Raw genomic sequence first — 27,853 nt, 5'->3', positions numbered from 1 at the left:
GCATCACCTTGCAGGAAGCACAGTCCCAAACTGCGGTGGACTTGATGTGTGCGATTGCTGTCGGGTACACTCCATGTGACAGTCTGTCCAGCCGGATTGCCCGTCTTCAGTGGAACTCCAAGAAAAGGGGCAGCGACAAGGTAGGCTACATTTGTTTTATATGAGAAGTTCAGAACTACAAGGGCTTAATTCACTTAAAGTAGAGTCCCCTGCTTTTAATTTAGGTGGAATGTAAATAAACGTTGCTGCCAGTTTTAAACTGTGTCAAATTTGAAGAAACATTTAAAATTGCTAATTAAAATAAATCATTTAATTCATAAGTGTTTCTCGACGTATTAACGCAGTAGTGTCGAGATAAATTGCAATATGTTAATTTGTTGTTTATTTTATGAGAACCAAACGTTATTTCACCATAAAAATAATAATAATTTGTTTAAGATAACATCGAAACGAATGCTTTTGTTCTTAAGCATATTATATTATATTCTTCGCCAAATTCTACTTAATCGAAAACAGAGCTCTTATGTAAGTGCATATTAGGACGGGGCAGATTTATTTATTTTTCTTGTACTGCGATATATTAATAACAGTAGTAGAGAATAATGTGTCTCAGTGAAACGTATAGCAGAGTTCGTATAGGTCAGTTTCTGTCAGATGTGTTCCCAATTCACTGTGGGCTAAAGCAAGGAGATGCACTATCACCTTTACTTTTTAACTTTGCTCTAGAGTATGTCATTAAGAAAGTCCAGGATAACAAAGAGGGTTTGGAATTGAACGGGTTACATCAGCTGCTTGTCTATGCGGATGACGTGAATATGTTAGGAGAAAATCCACAAACGATTAGGGAAAACACGGGAATTTTACTGGAAGCAAGTAAAGAGATAGGTTTGGAAGTAAATCCCGAAAAGACAAAGTATATGATTGTCTTGTGACCAGAATATTGTACGAAATGGAAATATAAAAATTGGAAATTTATCTTTTGAAGAGGTGGAGAAGTTCAAATAACTTGGAGCAACAGTAACAAATATAAATGATACTCGGGAGGAAATTAAACACAGAATAAATAGGGAAATACCTGTTATTATTCAGTTGAGAAGCTCTTATCATCCTGTCCAAAAATCTGAAAGTTAGAATTTATAAAACAGTTATATTACCGGTTGTTCTGTATGGTTGTGAAACTTGGACGCTCACTCTGAGAGAGGAACATAGGTTAAGGGTGTTTGAGAATAAGGTGCTTAGGAAAATATTTGGGGCTAAGAGGGATTAAGTTACAGGAGAATGGAGAAAGTTACACAACACAACTGTACACATTGTATTCTTCACCTGAGATAATTAGGAACATTAAATCCAGACGTTTGAGATGGGCAGGGCATGTAGCACGTATGGGCGAATCCAGAAATGCATATAGAGTGGTAGTTGGGAGGCCGGAGGGAAAAAGAGCTTTGGGGAGGCCGAGACGTAGATGGGAAGATAATATTAAAATGGATTTGAGGGAGGTGGGTTATGATGATAGAGAATGGATTAATCTTGCTCAGGATAGGGACCAATGACGGGCTTATGTGAGGGCGGCAATGAACCTCCGGGTTCCTTAAACGCCAGTAACTAAGTAAGTCGAGAATATTAAATGTATCGACCTACTTAAGTCCCTCTTCAGTAAGTAAAGTTATTGCGCGTAATGTTTACAGGGTGTAAGAGGTATAAGTGCCATCCTTTTCAAATCGTCGGGGATGGTCTACAGGATCAAAAAATGTCCATACAACAAAGGGACAAAACTTGATAGTTTTCCCAGAAAAAAAAAATATATCTCTTTTCTTATTTTATTTGCATTATACTGGTTATAACGTTAGTAAAATTACGAAAACAATTACATCAATAGGTATATCTAGCAAAGAATTAATATTAGTTTAAATACATATTTGTGTGTTCTATTACGTTTCCGTGAAATTAAATAATAATGCATGCATACTATTTTGGTGTAAGAGACTTGAAAACACGTTCAGCAGGCAGTACTCTGCACAGACGTACGTACATGTCAGCTGAGTTCTCCCTGTCCATAGGTATACTGCCGAGCGGATGGCAGTTCAGTACAGGGTATTCGATAAACAACTTACAATGTTATTCACAGTTTAGGAATATCATATGTTATTAATTTATGGAGAAAATCGTCGTAATTCAAATGAGGCAAGAAGGATGTACCGTCAACGTTTTCCTCAAAGAAGGTTACCTAATCGGTGAACTTTTGTAACAGTTTCTCAACGATTAGGTCTAGAAGTCTCTGACCCCGTTTCGAAAATTACACAACCAGAAATTTGTTTTAAAATGACATGCTCTACGGAAGCGGGATAGATTAAAATGGTGCATTAGCAAAAAAAAAAAAAAAAAAAGTTCGTATGATTTTTTGCAGTAAACCATTTTGTTTATTCTTTAGACGTATGGGTACAATAAAAATGGAGCAATATTTTTACATAAAATGGAAATTTACTACAATGTTCTATTAATGAGATTGAAAGTTTGCATTTACTCCTCGTTTTATGTAAACAACAGTATTGTCGCAGTCTAGTATATACAGTCACGAAGCTCAATACGTACTAAATATGCATCTATAGATAGCTGCTAACCACTAGGATCGCTAATATCGCCTCAGTACAGACAATGCGTCCACACCTGTGGAGTAACGGTTAGCGCGTCTAGCCGCGAAACCAGGTGGCCCGGGTTCGATTCCTCGTCGGGGCTAGTTACCTGGTTGAGGTTTTTCCGGTGTTTTCCCTGAACCCAATATGAGCAAATGCTGGGTAACTTTCGGTGTTGTACCCCGGACTCATTTCACCAGCATTATCACCCTCATCTCATTCAGACGCTAAATAACCTAAGCTGTTGATAAAACGTCGTAAAATAGCCTACTAAAATACAAAAAAAAAAAAACAGACAATGCGAAATAGTATCTGCACAGTCTATTGTTCCTAACACCCTCACAACTCAAGCTTCGTGACTATATATGCTAGACTGTGGTATTGTCATTGTCCGCTCCTGCATTAGAACAGAGCATCTGTTTTGTACCGGTATGTCTGTACCCGCTTGAGCTGTACGTAAACTCCCTCTTCCCCATCCAGCAACGTTGTGAAACGTCTAATACTGTAAACTTTAATAATTAGTTAAATATTGCAATTAGAAAAAAATTGTAAGGATATTTTTTCTTCCTTATGACATGAATGATCAGCAGTTAAAATAATGGCACTTATACACTTTACCTTCTGTATATTCGCCCAACACAAGGGGCAGGATCGGGAAATTACGCGTAAAAAATCAATTTCTACACGAAGCGTAATATAAATGTAAAATGCGTAATTTATACCATAAGTATGTAAAAAAGTAATACATTGAAAACTTGCTGTAATACATTAAATAAATTGTTAAATTGTGACTGGAGTTTCCAGGCCACTAGCATGAATTACTTGCGCTAATTCGTTTCTTCTTTGAAACGATACGCCGACATCAACAGATTTTCTACGTGTTGCTTAGCTACTCGCCACGCCGACACAGATCCTGGAGTTTACTAGTCATCTAAGGCTACTGACTGTTTTTACATGTTCATTTTATCTTTGTTTTCTAAGATTCCCACGGACATATTGTGTATTTTATTTTTTTACCGAACTCCTTATATCATTGTCATAAGGCCAATTCACACAGGGATAGTTGACAGGAGTCAAATGCTTGAAGCAACTCGATTTTCCCCGTGTGATATAGTCGAGGCAGTCAAGTTGTGACTTAGCGGTCAAGCAGAATTTGAGTTGACGACTGGTCAACTTGTGTGTCCACTTTCCCGTCACGTGATCAACCTGACTCCACCACTTCCCTCGTGTGAACGCTAACTTGTATCAACTTGCAAGCAGATATTGTGGATATTGTGCGTGCATGTTTTGTTTAAATTAATAGTTAATTAATTTAGGTATCGAATTTGAGGTTAATTTAACTTTCACATCCCACATTTTAAGAATCACTAATTCTGCTTACAAATCACTTGGATTTGTAATTCGAAATTATTGAAGCAACCACCTTTTTTTTTAGGTTAGGTCTACACCTGGTTAAAAGCAAGTGGTATATGCTACTATAATTATTTGGAATCCTCGTTGCAAAAGCAACGTTCATTGTATCGAGTTGATACAGAATAAATTCCTTAGGTTCCTATATTATAAGATATTCAAAATACCTTGTCCATTCCAGTTTCTAACTAGATTATTGAGATGAAGTTTTGGTTCCCATACGTTCAATGACACAAGAACGACTTACTTGATAATATTTATCAGAAAAATTTGAACAAACATAACACTGATTCCGTTGAAATATTCAAACTAATTCCATTTTATATCCCTCCAAATATATACAGGGTGTTAAAAATAACGTTTACAACGCTTCAGGAATTAAAGAGGAGGTAAAAACAAACATCTTTTTTAAGTAACAAAACTTTAGAAGATGCGCCGTTTTGCCGCAAGATGGCCTGAAGGGTAGATGGCTTGACTTCTGTCACAACACACACTGTTAGTTCTGTTTATACTGCTGTGCCTGCAACAAGTTAAAAGGATCCCTAACACTCTCCGTGGTGATAATTATTTTGTTTTTCTACGCGACGTTCTACCAGAACTTTTAGAGAATATCTCATTGAACATCAGAGAACGAATATGGTTTCAGCATGACGGTGCCCCTCCACACTTTGATCGTCGTGTCAGGAATCATCTAAATGCTACATTCCCCGATTGTTGGATTGGCAGGGGTGGGCCGGTACCGTGGCCACCTCGATCACCGGACCTAACCTACTGGATTTCTTTTTGTGGGGAGACATTAAACGTCTTGTGTATGAGACACCGATCGATACGGAAGAAGACTTAGATGCTCACGTTGTTCAAGCTCCATATGTTATTCGAGACAATGTTAGTCTTTTTGAGCATTGCAGAGAGTCCATAATACGAAGGTACCAGTTGTGCAATGCCTTCAATGGACGGCAGTTTAAACACCACCTCTAAAACGACAATCGGTCTCGTTCCTTATGGATTACACTAACACTTGCGTACACAATAAATGGCGCATCTGTAAAAGTTTTGTCACTTACAAAAGATGTTTGTTTTTACCTCCATCATCCCTGAAACGTTGTAAACGTTATTTTTTAACACCCTGTATAGAAGAAATTTGGTATTTAATATCTAGATTGAGACAAATATCAAAACTTTTTCCTTGTTTTGGCCCTGCAATTTATTATCGGTATCGATTTATTAAATTTCTGATTTTTGAATCATAATAAACATCATCTCTTTCATGTTTCCATTTTTTTTTATTTCTATTGCTAATGAGTTGCATATATTAGTACCTATTTTATAACTGCTGTCCATGTGAATCATTATCAATAATTATAAATTAAGTTTATGTGAAGAAGGTGCTTTGATGGGCATCTAGCCTGTGTACCTACTTTCCCGTAAGTCATAATAAAGAAATAAAAATAAATATATAGGCTCTATTTTTAGAAATCCATGAGATGTACGAACTTCCGTGGAATATATGACATATGAGAAAACTCCATTAAAAATATGAATTAAAATTAAATAAGAGGCAATTATTTCAGAAACTTGAGGAACAAGGTGTCCAAAATATTAATGTAGAAGTGTTTCGCAAAAGAGTAAAAAAAAATTTAAACCGTATACCTTTAAGCATACGACATTCAGCGAATTTTTTTTTACATGTGGAACATTGTTTCTAGTTTAGTGTCTCCGTGTGATCGCAAATGTGGCGTCAAGTTTACAGACTTCAAGCACTGGACTCCTGTAAACTATCCCCGTGTGAATCAGGCTATAATGGATAGTGTCTTTGTGCTTAATGTCGACTTCGTTATTTTTATTTATCCGCTAACCCAGGGGTCGTCAGCGCAGAGCACGCTGGGGCTAGCCTCTCTTACCCGTGGAAAATGCAGTGCACTATAGTGCTCTCGTAGCTGCTAGCAGGTATGCTCTCTATCTCTCCCTGCTGCACGACAGTGCACACGGGACGGCACCGCGTACCCATTGCACATTTCAGCGAGTGCTGATGACCACTGCGTTAACCGAAGAAGTCCTGTTCATAGAGGACAATCTAAAAAAAAATAAAATAAAAAAATAAAATTTGTTGTACTGTTGATAACTATCTGTGGACACTTTTCCAGAGGCGGCACATTTCACTTTTATTGCACACTTCCAGATAATTCGTGATAACATTGTGATTTCATAGTGTAGAAGTATTTAAAAGGATGAAATTACATAATTAACTTCAGTTCTCAGCATAGTTCCAACCATTCATTGAGAGTTTATAATAAACGATTTTGAAGTGAGTAAAATCCCGTATTATAAATAAAAATTTCAAGTCGATATTTCGTACGCAGGAAGACCTTTGCATAGTAAATATGACAAACTTAGTTTTACTAACACAAAACGTGAAAATAAAAACTGCGCAAAATGCACATTTTGTGACTCAATAAAAAACACAGCAACAACTTCTTCAAGCACATAGAAGAATAATGTCATTCATCATCATCAACATCCTTGCATGTATTGGGCCTAGTGGCCCGTTACGGTCTCTTGCCAACGCTTGAACGGTCTGCCCAAGGATCTCTTGCCCACAGGATGGTAATTTAAAATTTGGCGTGGAATTCTAGAACGAAGCATTCTGATGACACGTGATCTCCGGTTTTGTCTGCATTTCTACAGGTATTCCGTAATCGGTTCAATCTGCAGTTCTTTCATAATGTCAAAATTTCTAATGTGATCCATTCTCGTGTATCCCGCTGTACGACGCATAAATCTCATTTCTGCCGCCGTTAATCTTTGTGATCAATATTACGAATCGTCCAAGCTTCACTACCAAAACAGAGTATAGGTCTGGCCAATGTTTTATAAATTCTGGTGCGCGTGTGTTTTTGTACTAAGGTTGGTTTGAATATCTCATTAATTATCCCCATTGCTCTGTTGAATTTAATAATTTTCTCATTCAAATCTTTTTCTTATTCATATGAAATTTGGTAACCGAGATAACTAAAATTTTTAACCTGTTCGATGATCGTATTATTTATGCAAATTTTGCTACGGACTGGTTCCTTTCCTAAAAAAGCCATCACTTTAGATTTGTCAGTTGAAATTTCCATATTGAAACGTTCTGCCATTTGATTAAAGTTGTAAACCAAACGTTGTAAATTATCTTCTGAAGTTGCCATAAACACAATATCATCAGCAAATAATAAGGTATCTATTTGGGACAAACGACTTATCGGGTATACTTCCATGTGGTTTCAATCTCCATTCCTTAATAATGTGATTCATGTATATTATAAATAATAGAGGAGATAAACTACAACCCTGACTCACTCCTTGATTTATTCGTTTCCATTCTGAATATTTGTTTTCAATCCTAACCTGTATATAATTATTATTATAAGTATTTTAAATAGCTGTTATTAATTGATTTGGAATACCATCATGTGCTAAAATATTCAATAATTTTTCTATAGGTGGCAACCCCACCATTGGACTTACTTCCTCCAGGCTAGTAACCTGTTTGAAGGACATCTTCTTACTAAAAAGTCTCTACAAACACAGAACACGACTGCTTACAATGGTAACAACCCACGATTGTTAAAGGATAAGAGTTGGAAACGAAAGAATAGAAGAATAATGTAACTTATTAATTTACTTCGATGAAAATAATTTATTACGCCGCGTAGAAAATCGTGTAAAAATTACTTTTCCTACGCAGCATAAATTACACATAATTTACGTAAAATATGTAGGATAGATAGGTAAATAGATTTTTTGCCGTTATTTATACTTAATGACACTTGCTTTTCCATTACACGATTTACGTTTTTCGTATGAATCCAGTTACCGGTATTTATAATGTAATCAATTATGTTTCTGTATATACTGTATCTTATTGAACCATCGTTGAAAAGAGATCCTTACATATTAAATAATGTATTATATGGATAAATACGTAGTAAGACACATTTTATTTTCCACCATTTCTGACGAATACTTCATGATCCAAAGCAATGAGATCTCTGGTCACATTTATAAATTATACGAATTTTGTAGTTAGATATAATTAATTCTGCAAAATTCACATCAAATAGCTATCCGCATCAAAGTCACACTTTGCTTAACATTGTCCAAGAACTAAAGAAAATAATCATCATCAAACTGCACTTAATAAAAAAAATCCGATTTGTCAGAAAAGACGAAAAACTAGTGCAGTTAGACTCCACACTGTGATTTTACTACTGAAGTTAAGGCTGTAATTTTCAATTTGATTCCAAACGAGCAGTTTATTACATTCCCTACAAAATTTTGCCCAGAAACATACTTAATCCCAAATTTCATAATTTGGAGAAAGTGCAGTTGACTTAATATAAATGTCAACATACATGTCGAACTTGGAGTCAGCCAACAAAGGGAAAAAGCACTGGAGGAGAGGGATTCGATCCAGCGCTGTGGATTGAACTTCGGCGTAGCTCAATGGTTAGAGCGCTTGGTACGTAGAAGCCCAGGACCCGGATTCGATCCCCGGCGCCGGAGTGAATTTTTCTCCTCTAATATCAAAGTCCTATCAGGTCGCAAACAACTGTAGTGGGGTGTACTAACAACAAACATCTACCGCAGTCGCTATGTAGGCGAACGTGACACATCCGAAGGCTTTACTGGTCCATGTTTTTTATACCTAGCAAGGTAGGACATTATGCATCATAACTCTGAAAGTAAGGATTTGCGGGAAAAGTTGTGTAGAACATTTTAGTCTTAGTTTTACCTCTACATTGCACTCACAAAGTTTGTACGGGTACTTATTAATCACCTTGTACAGGGACATCATTTTATTTTTACTTCAGTTTTTATTTTACCTGAGTTTTTGAATGTAATTCACTCCCACCCCTTCTACTAAGGAAGTTCCAACTCCACACAGAACCAAGACCGCAGATAGTAAGCAGTACTGAGTTACTGAGTATAGTACGTTCCAGAAATATGTTCGCGTTTTCCAGTGACGAAAGAGCTTTCAATATTGAATCATATTTTCGCACAGGTACTGTCCGTTTGCCTACGTCGCATCCCGATTTCCCCCACCTGCTTCTGTTCCCCCTCTGTAAAGTCTAGTAGCTGGGCTGTCTTAGCTCTTTTCTGAAAACATTAATTTCTGTTAGAAATTGGACGTCTACGTAATATTATACAACTGTTTAAAATAACTCAAATAAAAGAGCCTCGTTAAGTAATTAACTGTCACGTGATTTTCCCCCTTTCTACGACCCTGCTACATAACCACTTGGACGCACAGTAGAAAGTATGTCTGAGTAATTTTATCTTTTCGGATCGGACAGAAGTGAAGACTGAACTTACAGTACATAGAGTAGGTACAGAATTATTTCAACATGAGTTACTAGTACGAAGGACGAAACTGGCAATTGGAATTAGATGCAATAGTCTATAGTGCGATAATATGCACAAAAGAACTGAAGCCTGTATCGAAATGAACGGCCACCATTTTCAAAATTGTGTTTAAATATTCATATTATGATTATTTTTCAATTTAACTTCTTTCTCTATATTGTACGTTAATGTGCTGTAGACAGTATAATATACACTGCATAATGAATACTTTCACATGGATAACTCACTTCGTAAGTAAAAATACTTATTCTTAATACAGTACTGTACTTTGATTAAAGAAAAACCTAATGAAAATTATCAAACTCAAAATTGCGATATTTCCTAGTTTACGTAAATGGATGAACTACTTTTCTTCCTTCCTATACCTAGTAGAGTGATTTGTGTTTTACGCCAGTATCATCGAACTCCAGTCTTGGAGGGGGGAGCAAGCGGTGTTTCCGGTTCTCTAAAGGTATAGACAGGTTAATATTAAAAATGTTAGTAAAATAAAATGATGTCCCTGTATAAACCTCATATTACACTACATAAAAATACCGATTAATTAAAACAAATTACAATTTGTGACATATACGAATGTTGCTTCATGAATATTTGCTCCCAGAAAGTGATTTACAGATAATAAAATCAATATTCGAAATGTTCAACTTTTTGAATACGTGAATCGAGAATAATTATTCAATTTTATTGTAATATGTTGCATAATTAACACAATAAATAACCGCTTATTCCTGTTTCGCATCGGTAGATGCTAACATCACAGTCTAGTATATACAGTCGCGAAGCTCAATACGTAGTAAATATGCAAACATTAGATAGTTGCTCACCACTAGGATCGCTAATATCGCCTCATTACAGGCAATGCAAAATAGAACCGTCACAGTCTATTGTTTCTAGCACCCTCAAAACTCAAGCTTCGTGACTGTATATAGTAGACTGTGCTAACATGATGTATGTTTGTGCCATAAGCCGCTCATCCTCCAAGGCACATTGCTTACCGGACGTCAACCGCTAAGGTGAATAAAGAGCTCTTTTGTTTCATACACTCGTATTAAAGTGCCGTAAAGTTGGTACAACTCTTTTTCTTGTGGTACAGTATTGGCCAATATGTATTAAGTATTTCTCAATATTTTCATCATATGGGATTTCATAACTACAAAATTGAAACTCTCCTTGATAGTCCACCAGATTATGAACTGACTCGGTTTTGGTTCTGCGTGGAAGTGGAGGAAGTCTAGGTGTAGGGCATGGAAACTAGTTCGCATTCAATGTGATCTGTGTTGTCTTGGATAACTTAGGGTCGAATTCATAGTCGTCACTTATAAAATGAGGAAACACTTAAGTAATGAGCGTTTCCTTACCACTTATTTTAGATCGTATTGTAGAGACTCTACTCTTTCATATGCATTGAGCATTCCCTTGATATCGAAAGAAATATGGCAACATCGCTAGACATGTGTGCTTTCACACATTCAATTGTTTTCCAGCACCTTCAAATTGTTAAATCGGTATTATTATCACAATCTAGTATATACAGTCACGAAGCTTGAGTTGATGAGGGTACTAGGAACAAAAGACTGGGCCGGTAGTTTCACATTGTATGTGATGAGGTGATAGTAGCGATCCTAGTGGTTAGCAACTATCTTTGGATTCATATTTCCTACGTATTGAGTTTCGTGACTGTATATACTAGACTGTGTTATTATCGTAGACAAATGCAGAAGTAAATACTATAGAGCTCAAAATTATTCAAATTGTGGAGAAAACATTTTACGGGAGAAAAAAGAAGTGAACTAAGAGAACTAGTTATTATTTATATATTTATATATATATATATATATATATATATATATATATATAAATCTGCACAAACCAACTGCAAAATAATAACAAAACCAGAATAGCTTTATATGTTGCCACAAATATGTTATTATTACATTATTATCAGTTATTGCTGTATTATTACATAAACCAACCTGAAATGATGCTGTAGCATAAAATCTCAAAGCAACCAGTATTTACAATAGTAGTGAAATCGGTAGGCCTCTGATGGTTGTATTGTGATTTTCAATGAGAGATACCAGAATATCCACAACAATGTTTTGTTGAAACCGTATATCCTCTTAAATTGTTGGTCATTTTATAACTCTAAAGAGTTTCCCGTATCTCTGATATATCTTTTGTTTTGCCGAAACACATTTTTATTTTCATTATACAACTCAATAAATTCAATAAAATCATAATCATCATCCATTGTATACTGAATCAGCTGATTACAATGCATATGAGGAAAGACTGTAAATAGTCCACACCTGTGGAGTAACGGTTAGCACGTCTGGACGCGAAACCAGGTGGTCCGGGTTCGATTCCCGGTCGGGACAAGTTACGTGGTTGAGGCTTTTCCGGGGTTTTCCCTCAACCATTACGAGCAAATGCTGGGTAACTATCGGTGCTGAACTCCGGACTCATTTCGCCGACATTATCACCTTTATCTCATTCAGACGCTAAATAACCTAAGCTGTTGATAAAGCGTCGTAAAATAACCTAATAAAAAAAACACTGTAAATCTGTGAGTTTAAATTGAAGATCTAACCGTATTGTTCGTACATCTGCTGAAAAAGGATCGAGATAATAATAATAATAATAATAATAATAATAATAACAACACTTAACCTTTTAATGATGGTTGTGAAACTTGGACTCTCACTTTGAAAGAGGAACATAGGTTAAGGGCGTTTGAGAATAAGGTGCTTAGGAAAATATCTGGGGCTAAGAGGGATTAAGTTACAGGAGAATGGAGAAAGTTACACAACACAGAACTGCACGCATTGTATTCTTCACCTGACATAATTAGGAACATTAAATCCAGACGTTTGAGATGGACAGGGCATGTAGCACGTATGGGCGAATCCAGAAATGCATATAGAGTGTTAGTTGGGAGACCGAAGGGAAAAGATCTTTAGGGAGGCCGAAACGTAGATGGGAAGATAATATTAAAATGGATTTGAGGGAGGTGGGATATGATGGTAGGGACTGGATTAATCTTGCTCAGTATAGGGATCGATGGTGGCTTATGTGAGGGCGGCAGTGAACCTGCGGGTTCCTTAAAAGCCATTTGTTAGTAAGTAAGTAGGTAAGTAAGTTAGCCTTTATTCATTTTTTCAAAATGGCCATGCGTAATACCTCGCTGATTCAACACCAGATTTTGAATTTATTTATGGATCAGCATTCGATACACACGAAACTCCATTGCAGGACTTTTCAACAGAGTTCTAACAAATTACAGAATATGGGCCTATCTTTAAGATATTTTCTGTTCCTTGCAAATTTTTTACTACTCGTTAAATAATAATAATTATGCGCTATCATTCTATGAAATCTGTATCACCGTGTCGTAAAATAAAACGCTGCATTTTCAACGTTAAAAGAAAGTTTCTTCTTTTTGGTCGAAGCTGCCCGGAATTTAAGCGGATGTAAATTAGATTGGTTTCGGTACTTCTCTATATAAAAGTCTAGTTAACGTGGGCATAAAAACAACTGCAGAAGACAGCACAGTTTTTATTATACAAACAAATATATGAGGCATCAAATTAACTTAATACAAACCATACACATATGTGCATATAAACCTGACGAATGTTGGGACGGTTCAGACAGATGACCGTGGCGAGAGGGGGGGACGACTTGACTCCTAGGTGGGGGAGGGAGCTTCGGGATGGAGTAAAAGAGAATTTAACTCTAAATTTTTGGCTGGGGCCATCTCCACCTCCCCCTCTCTATTTCTCAACGTTACGTGTGCAGTAGCTTTTCGTTTCTTCGTGTTTTATTTATTCTTGTTTTTTTTTTAACTTCCCTCTCTTTCCCCGCAACTGGGAGGTTCGCTCAGGGCGGGAAGTTCTTTTACAAGTCACTCAGTCATTCAGTCAGCTTGTATTAACAGACTCATCTGTACTCTCTGGGATTTGCCGCAACAGTTGTATGTGTGTGTGCTTTGCGTATTAGTGACTTCATTTCACGCCTAAATCCAGTGAGAACCACCGCGTGTGTAATCTAATGTGTTGCCATCGCAATGACTTCAATTAACAATAAAACAAATGGATACTGTAGAAAGAAGAACCAAGTTTTTTATAATCTCGATTTATCCTAATTAAATGTATCTGATACATAAAATTAAATTCGATATTGCACTAATAAATTAAAGAATAGTAAGTGTAGTATATCATCTGGACGTTTATTTCAACGAATTTATATATATACCTAGCGCTGTGTGTCGTAATTCACTAAAGTTCTTTAAACTAAAATCATAAAATATTCCATTAAGCTTACGTAATGACACTGTGAAAAATTGGCATATACGAATTGTTTTTACTTCAAGAGGAACTGAAGAGAGAGAATTTGAAAAGAAGAGAAAGCAAATTTCGTTAACAAGTAAGGAAAAATTTATATTAGGATAAGTACAGCAATATTTTTATCATATCCCAAGTGTTCATACAACTGTATAAGCTTTGCCGAATAAAGTTCGCAATTTTGTGTAACTCCGAACAACAAAGAAAAATTAATAATTTATGATACTATAGAATAAAGTAGGGTTTTATTCACGAACAGAAAATTTAGTGTCCAGGATTTAGCAGAGGGTGATAATGGCAATTACATTAATATTATCATTATAGAAATATATTTTACATTTATATATATATTTTTCTCCCTGTAACATAGTTCTAGTAAGCTTATATTAAATTAATTTTCATCATTTCACTAGCTATCTCAAATCTCAAATTAATTATAATTGATTGAATTAAATTAGCTCATAAATTAAGTTACTACTTTACCTTATAGGTTTATCTAAATTTAAATAAATATGTAGTCTACTAGTCGTTAAAACTTAACTGAAGAATATTGCTGGAGAACCTTTTAAGTGTAGTGTAAATATTCGTAATTTAAATTATATATTGTATTAAGTCTGGTTGAGTGGAAGAGAAGGCCTTATGGCCTTAACTCTGCCAGCGAAAATAAAACATTATTATTATTATTATTATTATTATTATTATTATTATTATTATTATTTCCAAAAAAATAATATAACTTATAGTACAAGAGAGTAAAATTAGAGTTTATCGGCGAGTGAAAAATTTAGCGTCCGAGGTGAAGCCGAGGGTGATAATTCCCATAAGCGTATGAAATACGTTTACTCTCGTGTGCTACACAATATTTTACCCATTAATGGTATATACATTTATTTTAAATTGTAGGCCTTTTCTTTGTTTGTAATAAGTTATAAATGAATTCTATGGTGTTCGGGTAAAGGCAGGGTTGCCATAAACTTTGGTATTAAAACCAGGACATATAATTAAAAGACCCGCTCATTGTGCAAAAATTTATTTTTATTGGAATTAAAATAATTTTGCAAAGAAATTAACACAATATTACTTGCTTCTTTTTTCATAATCATACCATTCATATTTCTCAGATTTGTTTACAGCCTGCAAGATGGATGGATATCTTTGTACATACATGTAAAATTCAGGACATGTCGTGTTCAAATTGTAGTGAGACTGGAATATGCTTTCGATAGTGTCTATGCTTAACCGATTTATTTCATCAGTCCATTGTGCTGCCATCAGAGAAAATTTGCGTTCAAGATTTGCATTGTGAGCAGGTACAGCGAAAGACAGATTTCCAATAATTCTGAATACTATTCTGTATGGTTTACAGTCTCAAAAAATTTAAGCCATTTGTCTTGAACTCTTCTGTTTTCCCATTCATGAACACCTAAGTTTGTACTCACAAAGCTTCTCAAGCAAACAAACTGATCAAACACTTCATATTCTGAAAGCTGCACCTTTTTTGTTTTTAAGTAAGTCAATGTCTTTTCTATATCACTTCTGTATCATTATTTAAAGTTTTCAACAAGTTCGGCTAAATCACACAATAGATATATTGTAGTGACCTTAAAATACAAAGAAACTGTAAACCTACTCAAAATCGGGACATCTGACCGTCCTGAACGAATTTGTCGGGACACCGGGACACAAAAGCGGTGACAATCCCGGAAAACCGGGACGTATGACAACCCTGGGTAAAGGGGGAAAAGTCTTTTTTTGTGCAGATGGAATTTTGTTTCCCAGATGAACACACAAGTTAAATTATAGAAGTAAGTGTGCAAAAATGAAAATAATACTAGCAGTTGATGTGTTTTTATTTGTGTAGAAAATGATTTGCAATAAGGTTCCAAGTTTAATTTTAATTTATATCCAAACTCATTTTTATTACTTATCTCCCTTTCCCAAACAACACAGAATGAATGTATGGATTTTATTGTTGCTAACGTATTGGTTGTCGTGGAGAGAGCGTTTTAAAAATGTTTAATTCGCTGCTAAGAATTAAAAACTTTTAATTCACTACTGTGAATAAAGCTATTGATTAGGTTGCTAACGACGGTGAAATAAAGACCATTTTTGATACAAGTCATGGTTAAAATCTATTTATTCTTGCTTTGCACACAATATTTTATGCACTATTGGTACCTAAATCAGAGTACATAAGACAATTGTGAACTTTCTTTCTAAAATTCATTATCTCCAAAACCCTGTTTTTAGAGGCGAATTTCTGTTGCCATCGCTACAAATAGCAATTTATACTTACATTATTTTTCATGTAACTTTGCTCGTCTTGGAGAAATTTTGTTGCTGTCCTGTGGATATAGTGTTTCATGGAAAGAAAATAGTTCATTCTGGCTCTGAATTTAATTAGTTATGAAACAAATTGCATTCTTTTCATTGAGAATTCACAGGGATTTTATATTTATTTTATTTTAGTAGGTTATTTTACGACGCTTTATCAACATCTTAGGTTATTTAGCGTCTGAATGAGATGAAGGTGATAATACCGGTGAAATGAGTCCGGGGTCCAGCACCGAATGTTACCCAACATTTGCTCATATGGGGTTGAGGGAATATCCCGGAAAAAACCTCAACCAGGTAACTTGCCCCGATCGGGAATCGAGCCCGGGCCATACGGTTTCGCGGCTAACCGCTAACCGCTACTCCACAGGTATGGACGGGGAATTTTATATTATTTTGCATAAAATGTTACCAGTGAATACTTAACCTCAAGTATTATATGAATACACTCTTAGTTGAAAACTTCAAATTTTGGAGATAGTGAGTTTTGGAAAGAAAGCTCACAATTTTTATTTCAAATTATAGGCCTATTCTTGGTCATGCTTTGGTTGTGAAAAAATGAGCCGTTCAGAGCAGAAGTGGTGCAAGTCAAAAATGGGCAATGAGGGTTAAAGTAAACATTCTGTAAAATACAGCGCAAAATAGCAATTAATATTCAATTTATTTAAATTGTTAGTAGTCAGTAGATAGCACGGACATATTAATTGCTACTTTGCGCTGTATTTTACAGAATTTTTACCTTAAACCTCATTACCCAATTTTGACTTACACCACTTCTGCTCTGAACGGCTCAAATGTTAAATTAATTAACGTGTAAACTTTATTGTTGAAGATGTAATTTATTGGTTGTCTGGGGGAAAAGTGATTTAAAATTTTAATAATGAATTAAAATCATTAATTCACTGTTAAAGATAAAGTTATTATTTGAGTTGCAAGGTACGACGAAACAAATAACAGTTTAGATACTAGTAACGTATAAAATTTATTCTTATTGTTAGTTGGCCTACAATCATCTTCATATTTACTCGAACGCGAAAGGTTGACAGAATTAATCTACACGTATTTTAAGATTTAAATATTTTACTTAGAATATAAGATTAGGTTTACTTATAAGAAATATTTATGTTATTTTATTGGAGAGAGATATATTTTCATGCATTCCATTTGAACAAATTAAACGAAATTCAGATACTTCATTCGATGAATTTCTTTGAAGAAGGTATAGGATAGAAAACTACATAAAGTGATAATTTTGCTTATATTTAGGCTGCGCAAAAGCTAGATCTTGCATCTTACTTCAGGATATGATATAAACACTTGGACGAAGTGTATTCTTGCATATGGAAAAAACATAATGATATTCAAATGGTAATGTCTGCTACCATTAGATTTTGATAAAATAAGTTATTGCGTGTAACATATTCATCGTCCACCACTGTGGAGTAACGGTTAGCATTCCTGAACGTGAAACAAGAGGACCCGGATTCAAATCCTGGTTGTGACAAGTTACCTGGCTGAGGTTTATTCCGGGGTTTTCCCTCAACCCATTAAGAGCAAATGCTGGGTAACTTTCGGCGCTAGTCCCTGGACTCATTATGCCGGCGTCTCATTCAGACGCTACATAACCATAGATGTTGGTATCATTTTTTTATTTTATTAGGTTATTTTACGACGCTTTATCAACATCTTAGGTTATTTAGCGTCTGAATGAGATGAAGGTGATAATGCCGGTGAAATGAGTCCGGAGTCCAACACCGAAAGTTACCCAGCATTTGCTCATATTGGGTTGAGGGAAAACCCCGGAAAAAACCTCAACTAGGTAACTTGTCCCGACCGGGAATCGAACACGGGCCACATGGTTGCGGGATCAGACGCGCTAACCGTTACTCCACAGGTGTGGACTAATTTAAATCATTTGCATCATAAAATAGCATGAGTTCACAGTAATACCACATAATTTACAGAAAATATAATTAAATAAGTACTTTTAAAAATATATCATGTATATACATCACATTTGTTTGACATATATTTCATTTCTCTTTTTTTCTCTGAATTTATCAAATTGTACCAGGCAACACGAAAAGTATACTATTTGTTATTTCTGAAGACGACTCTCACAGAAGAGCGAATATAATAGCAATAAACAGACAACAACAGAAGGCTATTATCATAGATCCAACTATACACATGGAGAGAGATCTAAACCAAGCTCATCAGGTTGATCATGAAAAGAGGGTCATTTATGAGCCTTGTATTCCCTACCTTAGTGACAAGTATAACATCCCTCTCTTCATTTGGTCAGTGACAGGTTTATTTTTTGGTGCTCGGAGTTCTTTATCAAAATTTACATATAATTTTTTAAAACAATTATCAATACCATCTTTTGAAATTCAAAAAATCATCTCGCAAATTCTTAAAGATCCCCTACAGATTATACAATTTTATTTATATCATTCAGAAGGTCTTAATTAAGGATATGCTAATTTTAAATAAAATATTTTATTTATAAATATAATGTTAAGGTCATCTTCTAAGATTTTATTTTATAATTGATAATCAACGGTGCTTAATTATTACATTTTATTTTATAATAATATTCATATTATTTAATTATATTTATTTGCTATTAATTTCCGAATCTTCGTGGTCATCCTTAATAATTAAAGCCGGACGATTTATTTCTCTCTCTAAAAAATGAAATATGAGTTTTTGCACTATCGTGTTTTTTGTATTTGCAGGTATTGTTGTTAGACTTTGAAAGTTAGAATTGTCACACAGAAATTTGTTGCTAGGGAAACCATTCTTCATAACATAAAACTAACCTGAAACACCATTACAATGCACTTATTGTCACTTAGTTACTGTTACATTGCAGTTTTGCGAAGGCTTTGGAATAATATTGCTCTAAAGTTTTAATGCTAAATATAGGTATTGTTTTTGCAATTTTGAAAATACGTATTATCGTGCAAAAAATGTTGTGAAGTGCATTACAAAATCGCGAAAACTTTTCCTCGATTTTGTAAAAAGCACTTCCCAACCTTGTATCGTAATATACTATTATAATCTGCTATTATCAATTCACAAGGTAGGGTAAAGTTTTCTAATTCCATGATATTCCTAATTCCGTGATACGTTTTTTTCACTGAATGTCACGGGATTGGGTATCTGCTAGGAAGTTCACTTATGCCTCAAAAGTAGGCAAAAGATGCACTCTTTCGAGAAACATGTCTGGCGCTATGGTCGAACGGCAAAGCTTTGAATGACATTCAATTTTAAAAAAGTATCACGGGATTAGGGGTATCACGGAAATAGGCAACTTTACCCTATATAGACGATGAAAGATTCCGAACGTCATTTAAACTCGTACCGGTATATAAACAGTTCGCAAGTGAGCTTGTTCATAATATATTTAAAAATAAATGTGAAAGTCCAACTCAATTTTACTGTTAGTTATTTCTAGTAAAAAAATACTTGCATCGGATATACATTTATGCAGAAATATATTTGTACTTTTGTACACAAAGAATTCAATACGTTCCTATGATCATCGTTGGCAAGATTTTAAATCTCATTTCATTCTAAACTTGTATACTAAACCACTTTTTGTAAAATTAACTACAGGAGTCCGAAATGCACTTAAATTTGTATCTTTGATTGTTACATTTTAATATATTTCTCCTTGGATAATCATAAAAATTCCTAAGTCCTTATTTGTCAAGTATTCTTAATAATTAATTATTTATATAATAAGTAAACCTTTAAATTAAGGCTTGGTTAGCACAGTTGGTGTAGCACTGGCTTTCTATGCCGAGGTTGCGGGTTCGATCCCGGGCCAAGTCGATAACATTTAAGTATGCTTAAATGCGACAGGCATGTAAAAGAACCTGTGGGACAAAATTCCGGCACATCGGCGACGCTGATATAACCTCGGCAGTTGCGAGCGTCGTTAAATAAAACATAACATTTTATTCATTTATTTATTTATTTATTTATTTATTTATTTATTTATTTATTTATTTATTTATTTATTTTAAATTAGTATGAATAAACCTTCCAGAACCTTCTAGTTAACATCAGATTTCATAGCATTGTGAGAGTAAACGATATATAAATTACAATTAAAGGCAAATGTGCACGCAATATGTTTCTTGTCTCTACTCACAAAACTTTAGAAAAATATTTCGACACTGCGAGATCATTCAAGTTGGTCAGTGTAAATTTTCTTCGGGAGATCTCGGTGAGTAACGCACAAGGTGAAGCGCCTGCTTACAATGCACTATTGTAGCGGTCAGGGAAATAATGCAATGTTTGTTCACCAAGATAAGGCCAGTTATTGTTGTGCTGATCCTAACTTGCGCTTTTCGAACGTAACTTTACAATTGCAGTACATTCTGGCGAGAGATCCTCGTATTTTTTGCCTTCGAGATGTCATTGCCCACATTCTTTCATTAAATAACACTGATTTCTTAAACAATAGTGTGCTTTGCAAAATGCTCACTTTGTCTCAAGAGTCTATAAATATTTAAACAGCTCTATAATATATGTTCGGTTTTAGAATGTATGTGTCGTATATAAAACAACATAAACATGTCACATTCCAACACCTTATAACAAGCAGTATTGCAGTGTTTCATTTAACGACGTTTTTTCAACTGTGGAGGGTATTCAGTGTAGAAATTTAGCGTGGCGGACGAATTTTACCTGGAACCCTTCGTCAGGTACTGAGTTTCTTTACGAGTCATTAATCTATGACATCAAGCACATAGCTTTGCTTTCCTGCTGGAGGAAGCCATGCTAAGGGGTTTTATCGCCCTTCAAAATTTTTTGTTCTCGGCAGGATTCGAACCTGAGAACCTCGGATCCAAGGGTAAACATACATCGTCGAGGAAAACCAATAGTATTATGCACGAAAAAAGAGACGAAAGCATCTATTTCACGTTATAACAGTACCACATTTAAAATCTGTTTAACCGAACAACGCTACACTGTACAGAGTTTATGATTTAATTGTTTTATAAATATACTTTAATAAAACAAAAGTCTAAATTATTTAACATTATTTCACATTTTGAAAATGTGCATTTATTATTATTATTATTATTATTATTATTATTATTATTATTATTATTATTATTATTATTATTATTATTGGTTATTCATAGACTTCTAAAAGGCATATGACTCGGTTAAGAGAGAAGTTTTATATGATATTCTTATTGAATTTGGTATTCCCAAGAAACTAGTTCGATTAATTAAAATGTGTCTCAGTGAAACGTGCAGCAGAGTCTGTATAGGCCAGTTTCTGTCAGATGCATTTCCAATTCATTGTGGGCTAAAGCAAGGAGATGCACTATCACCTTTACTTTTTTTCTAGAATATGCCATTAGGAAAGTCCAGGATAACAGAGAGGGTTTGGAATTGAACGGGTTACATCAGCTGCATTTCTATGCGGATGACGTGAATATGTTAGAAGATCCACAAACGATTAGAGAAAATACGGGATTTTTACTTGAAGCAAGTAAAGAGACAGGTTTGAAGTAAACCCCGAAAAGACAAAGTATATAATTATGTCTCGTGACGAGAATATTGTACGAAATGGAAATATAAAAATTGGAGATTTATCCTTTGAAGAGGTGGAAAAATTGAAATACCTGGGAGCAACAGTAACAAATATAAATGACACTCGGGAGGAAATTAAACGCAGAATAAATATGGGAAATGCGTGTTATTATTCAGTTGAGAAGCTTTTATCATCCAGTCTGCTGTCAAAAAATCTGAAAGTTAGAATTTATAAAACAGTTATATTACCGATTGTTCTTAATGGTTGTGAAACTTGGACCCTCACTTTGAGAGAGGAACATAGGTTAAAGGTGTTTGAGAATACGGTTCTTAGGAAAATATTTGGGGCTAAAAGGAATGAAGTTACAGGAGAATGGAGAAAGTTACACAACGTAGAACTGCATGCATTGTATTCTCCACGTGACATAATTAGGAACGTTAAATCCAGACGTTTTTGAGATGGGAAGGGCATGTAGGATGTATGGGTGAATCCAAAAATGCATATAGAGTGTTAGTTGGGAGGCTGGAGAGAATAAGATCTTTGGGAAGGCCGAGACGTAGATGGGAGGATAATATTAAAATGGATTTGCGGGAAGTGGGATATGATGATAGAGACTGGATTAATCTTTCGCAGACCGGTAGATAAAAAAAAAATCCTTTCATTAAAATGGACTGAATGCGTTTTGGGATCACATTCTTCAATTTTTAGCCTAGTTTAAATACAAAATTAACTATTTGTTAACTGGAATAAATATCTACTTAAGCTATAATAATAATAATAATAATAATAATAATAATAATAATAATAATAATAATAATAATAATAATAATAATGATGATGATGATGATAATAATAATAATAATCCAGTTACCCAGTTTAACGATTATCTTTAAAATTCAATTAGTAAGAAATATGTTTGTTGAAATTCTTTCACTTACAATAGGTATAAGTCCGTGATTGACTCTATAGATCTCAGAGCATTGACCGGTAATACACCAGGGCGGTTAATTATGAATCTGATTTGACTCAGAGAACCTAGTATTGCATCAGCTTTTATACTAAAACTTGGAACTGTTCATGAACATAAAACGTTAGCTGGTGTTACAGTAAATCGAAGAAATATATTTATCGGTAATGCTGCTCGATTATCAACATCCAAAAGTCTAAAGCTATTGATATCTAGTTCATATAGTGGAATTATGGACGATAAAAAACAAAAGATGCGAAAACAAATGAGTGAGGTGTATAAACAATTGAATACTCTTTCATATTTAAGTATAAAAATATAGAGGTGCCATTTGAAATACCAAAGTGGAATAGCTGATAGTGGGGATGAAATCTAAAATGCAATAAAAACTGGTTTCAGACTACCCTCTCAATATCTAAATTGACGTGTTTTTTTTTGTTTAAATTGAATTAAATTTAAGTAATTAGAGTGGGAAGTTTTAAAATGAAAGCCCTGTATTTATTTAAGCCAAGAAATTGAAAAAGAACACAAACGTACTAAAATGCAACATTATGTAAACAGCATATTTAACTCTTCAAATTCCTTTAATCCTGCAAAGAACAAAGTAAATCAAACTTACTTTTTTAGTTTCTAAAAAATCCCACTTGTCCTGGATTTGTGGTGTTCTTGCAGATTTTTGCAATTCAGAGAGAAGGATTTGATTAAATCATCAGCCCTCCAGAGTGGGTCCTGAATACATAGAACAGTTATATTTTTTAAGACGATTAATCGAATAAAAGCTACTAAATTTTGGATTTGGGATTCGCTTGATGCCAAAATGTCATATTAACAAAATTATCATTCTTGAAAATATAAATGATTTTGGATGATATGTAAAGAGTTCCTAAGAATTTGTAACTTACTGTTGTTGTGAAATGTACACTGTGCACAGAATAATCATGATGAAGATCTGGAACACATTCTTCTATACTGTCCATCCATAAACCACAAAAGAAGTAAATTAAAATCATCAGTACCAGTTGCAGAAGACACAGCCCTGCAGTATATATTGACTACACCCCAACTCTGGCTACTAGCAACAGGCATCTATAATGAACACCGATCAAAATACCCCTCATTTCTCGTGAAAAACAACTGAATAGACTACAGTGGACTATATGTTATCAGCAAACAGCTGGATACATTAAGAAGATTGATTGACTGATTTGGACAGAAGGTGTGGGATTTCTGCATATGTATGAATATTACAGCTATATGAAATGTGGATGTGGAGAAGAATGGAACATGTGAAGTAGACAGACAGAATAAGAAATGAAGCTGTGTTGGAAAGAGTGCGTGAAGAAAGAATGATGTTGAAACTGATCAGAAAGAGGAAAAGGAACTGGTTGGGTTACTGGCTGAGAAAAAACTGCCTACCGAAGGATGCATTGGAAGGAATAGTGAACGGGAGAAGAGTTCGGGGCAGAAGAAGATATCAGATGATAGACGACATAAAGATATATGGATCATATGAGGAAATAAAAAGGAATGTAGGAAATAGGAAAGATTAGAGAAGGCTGGGTTTGCAGTGAAAGACCTGCCCTTGGGCAGAACACTAAATGAATGAATGAAAAGCTGAGTTTGAGAAAAATTGTGACTTGTGTTGTTTCTGCAATAGAGATGGGAACGATATATCGGTTTTTACGAAATACCGATATTTTCGTTTCGATGTAGCGATATATCGATATCGAAATTTTGATTCAGTATATGTATAATATATCGGTTTTCTCATAACTTTATCGACGATTACATAATTGTGCAACCTCGCTCAATACCTTGTTCTAATTGGCTGGACTGGAATTCGAATTCAAACTGTTTAATATGCAGCACCAAATTCAAAATGCAGCGTGTGCGAACGTGATACAGACGGGAGGTTTATCTACTAGTATTTTGATATTTTATTGTTCTCCAAGGCAGGATCAACTCCCACTCTGAAAAGGAACCGTCTGACTTCAAAACAGGTATCAAAACTTTTAATTCTCTATTCTGAAATGGAAAGAGAAACAAGGATTTAATACCGATGTGACATTTGTTTACGTCTATGATTTCTATGCACAACCTAGTGCTGACATCCTGTTTTCTTATTATATCTTTTAGTGCATAAAAATTCTATTCCTATAATCATCACCATTGTTGTTTGAAATGTTTGAGTGTAACAATAACTTGAAATGGGAACTTACTATAGAAGGATTGTATCAAATCAACTGTGAAGTTTCTTAAAACTTGTAACGTTGTAAGTACGGTTTACTTATATTTAATAGTAATATGCGTTACAAGAGCGGTATGTTTCTCGGAAATTATAAAAGCTCAACTACGTTTCGCTTTTTCAATCTTTCCCTCGAACATGAAAACAAACATACCGCTCGTGTATCGTACATTATTTGTGCGAAGATCGTTTATTACATACCTAAAAGAGGATTTTCTAATTAGTTGCAATGAAATCTCCATCTTGGTTTCTGTTTAATGACGGCAACTTTGGAATACCAAAATATCTATCTTCAACATTGTTGCTATAAAACGTTTTCTGTGTTTACTATACTCCAGCAGGCCTTGATATACGTCTGTCTTCCCCCCCCCCCAGTCTATAAATGCGAACTTAAAACAAACGGTAAGGTTATGTAATGATTTATTTTTCATTTTAATATTTTAACAATATTATTTATATAACATATTGTAGTAATAACATCGGTATCTGGAATATTGTTGATTTTTTCACGGCTTCCTTAATGTTACTTGCATCAGGAATGCAATAACTTTTGTGGAGTAGTAGACTTTACTTAATTTTTGCAAATATTTAAAAACAATAATTAACAGTGCAATTTTGGTGAAATTGCAGTGGTAAGTTTCCAATTTATAATTATTACTATGTTAAACGTCTCTAAAATAATATGTTAAAAGCCTAAAGCAGTAAAATGAATATGGCGCTTAAGCGGTAAGAAGAGGGAAATTGTTATGTGTGTTACGTTGGGAATACTGAATGTGGTATTTCACACTTACCGCGTATTGGTTTTGTGCGGAAAGCAAGCAAATACGCACGATCTCGCACAAAAATAATTACACGTTCTGTTTACTTATATTTAAAAATGATTACGTTGTTAGGTAGAAAAGAGCATTATATGTGTCCTGAATTGAATCCTATATAATATTAGAATAACTGAATCGTGTTCCAATATCAAATACTCAACCATGTAGAGTTCACTTAACTCTTTCTCACTATATTATTTAAGCTCCCTTGCTTTCACTATAATTTTGATTTAGCTTAGGACCTACATCATAATATGGTACTGAAAATGTATTGTTTATTGTTTCAATTTTACATTTCTGCTTTTGACTGTTATGATGTTAATTTCAATGGTAAAAAGGAATATTAAAATTTAAATAATTTTATTTTAATACAGTAAACATACGCCTGAAAATGCAATTTACTTACGGAATAGCGATATATCGATAATCATTCGGTATATCGATATATTTTCTGCGATATATATCGTTTATCGAAATTAGGTTTGCAATATATTGCAATATCAATATATCGGTATTTAATTTATTTCCTCCATCACTATCTGCAATCCACAATTCTGTTATCACAGGTAGAGGTCTGGCGTCATACCGATTCTACATTGAAAGAGTCGCACCATATGTCCAATGTAAGGTTGAAAAATAAACAAAACAGAAGCGAATTTATTGTAAAAATTATGACATGGCACCTGCCTGACTTGGGTGGATGAATATTATGGATTTTTATGTAGGGACGATGAACATATGATTTGTGCTCGTGGAATATGAGGTGCAAAGTAAAGACAAATGGACTGCGTTGATGGTAAATTTGTGATGATCTACAGAATTAAGCGGTCTGGCTCGATGATGGCTGAGTGTTGACAGACTCGGAGGCCGATCGGAACGAAACAAAGATCCCTTCTATGCGACCCCGCCACACAAGGTTCGTCTGTTTGCGGCAACCTTCTTCTCACCCACCGCTGATGTGTTTACGGAATACCGACTGATACTTTTAATTCATTAGCCTTTCTGCCGTAATTTAAAATCGCCATAAATTTAAAACACCGGCTAAATACAAACTATTTCTTTTCAATTCCGTCTCTATTTTTCCTGAAAGCTAAAATATATTTATACACATTTCCAATTTTAATTCCTGACGAGTGAGGTAGAAACTTACCACATTGGCTGTGTACACGAATCCCTCTTCAGATAGAGCTGTGATATTATCTAAAGCGGTAGGCCTAACATATATATATATATATATATATATATATATAATTTGAACTGTTAATGGAAATTACGGGAAAACGGCTGAACGGATTTTAATAAATGCTCCCTCATTTTGAAGCTTGGAACTCAAAGTTTTTCAGGAAAATAGTAGTTTTCAGTGAAATGTCAATTTTTCAACATAATTTTCCTATTTTCCAAAATCCATCTGTCGTCAGTTTTGAGAACTAGCTAATTGCATTTCAGAATAAAACAAAACACGAACTACAGTAAACAATATTACACGAAGGCCATGATCTGCAAGAATGCTGACATATTTAGAGCTCAAATTAAATTGGTTATTAAAAACTTAACGTACTAAAAATTATTTACAGGTTCGATTCTGTGGTGTGTAATTTTCTGGATACAGCTCTGTATTGGATATTAAAATCTACAAAACTTGAGGTGGTTTGATGACATTATTACCATTAGAAATGAAATATTATTGTAGTTAATGCCATGATGTGACTATTTTTTCATTAAATATACATATTAATGCTATATTGATGATATGAAAGTGAAACGTTTTGGGGTTATATAAGTAGATGTAGAGAATAACTTAAATTAGATTTTCATTTCTATATTTTACTGAGTGGCGGCTATATAGCATATGTTACTGAAAGCTATAAAACTTACGTAAGATAATAATATTATTGAAATCAAATATTTTTATAGTTATTAATCAAGTGGGGTTGGGTATTTTTCATATATTTAATGGCGGTGTGGTGTAGATATTTATATGCGTGGTTCTCTTCAGTATTGACTCGGAGAGAGAGTATCTTTCATTATTATGGAAACAAATAACTTTCAGAGTGTCTGGTATTCTTCATTGAAAATAAATCTGAAAAATGTTTATTTGAACGTCTAATAAACTTAGTTTGCAGAATTTGCTGCACAA

At 34.4% G+C, this 27,853-nt stretch overlaps 1 protein-coding gene across 2 annotated transcripts in view; it reads left to right on the top strand.

Annotated features, from left to right (window-relative positions):
• The first annotated feature begins 14 nt into the window (after positions 1-14).
• LOC138713683 (transcription factor SOX-10-like) overlaps positions 15-27,853 on the top strand; it is a 251,456-nt gene continuing 223,617 nt past the window's right edge. Inside the window, exon 1 of one of the 2 annotated variants that reach the window (XM_069845966.1) lies at positions 15-140. The gene's annotated coding sequence lies outside the window, so the exon portion shown is untranslated. Of the gene's footprint in view, positions 141-13,345; positions 13,872-27,853 lie in introns of those variants that run through there. The other variant, XM_069845964.1, reaches the window with a different exon arrangement.

The sequence above is a fragment of the Periplaneta americana genome, chromosome 14 (genome assembly GCF_040183065.1).
Source record: "Periplaneta americana isolate PAMFEO1 chromosome 14, P.americana_PAMFEO1_priV1, whole genome shotgun sequence".
NCBI classification, from domain to species: Eukaryota; Metazoa; Arthropoda; class Insecta; order Blattodea; family Blattidae; genus Periplaneta; species Periplaneta americana.
This window is presented reverse-complemented; position numbering and strand designations above follow the sequence as displayed.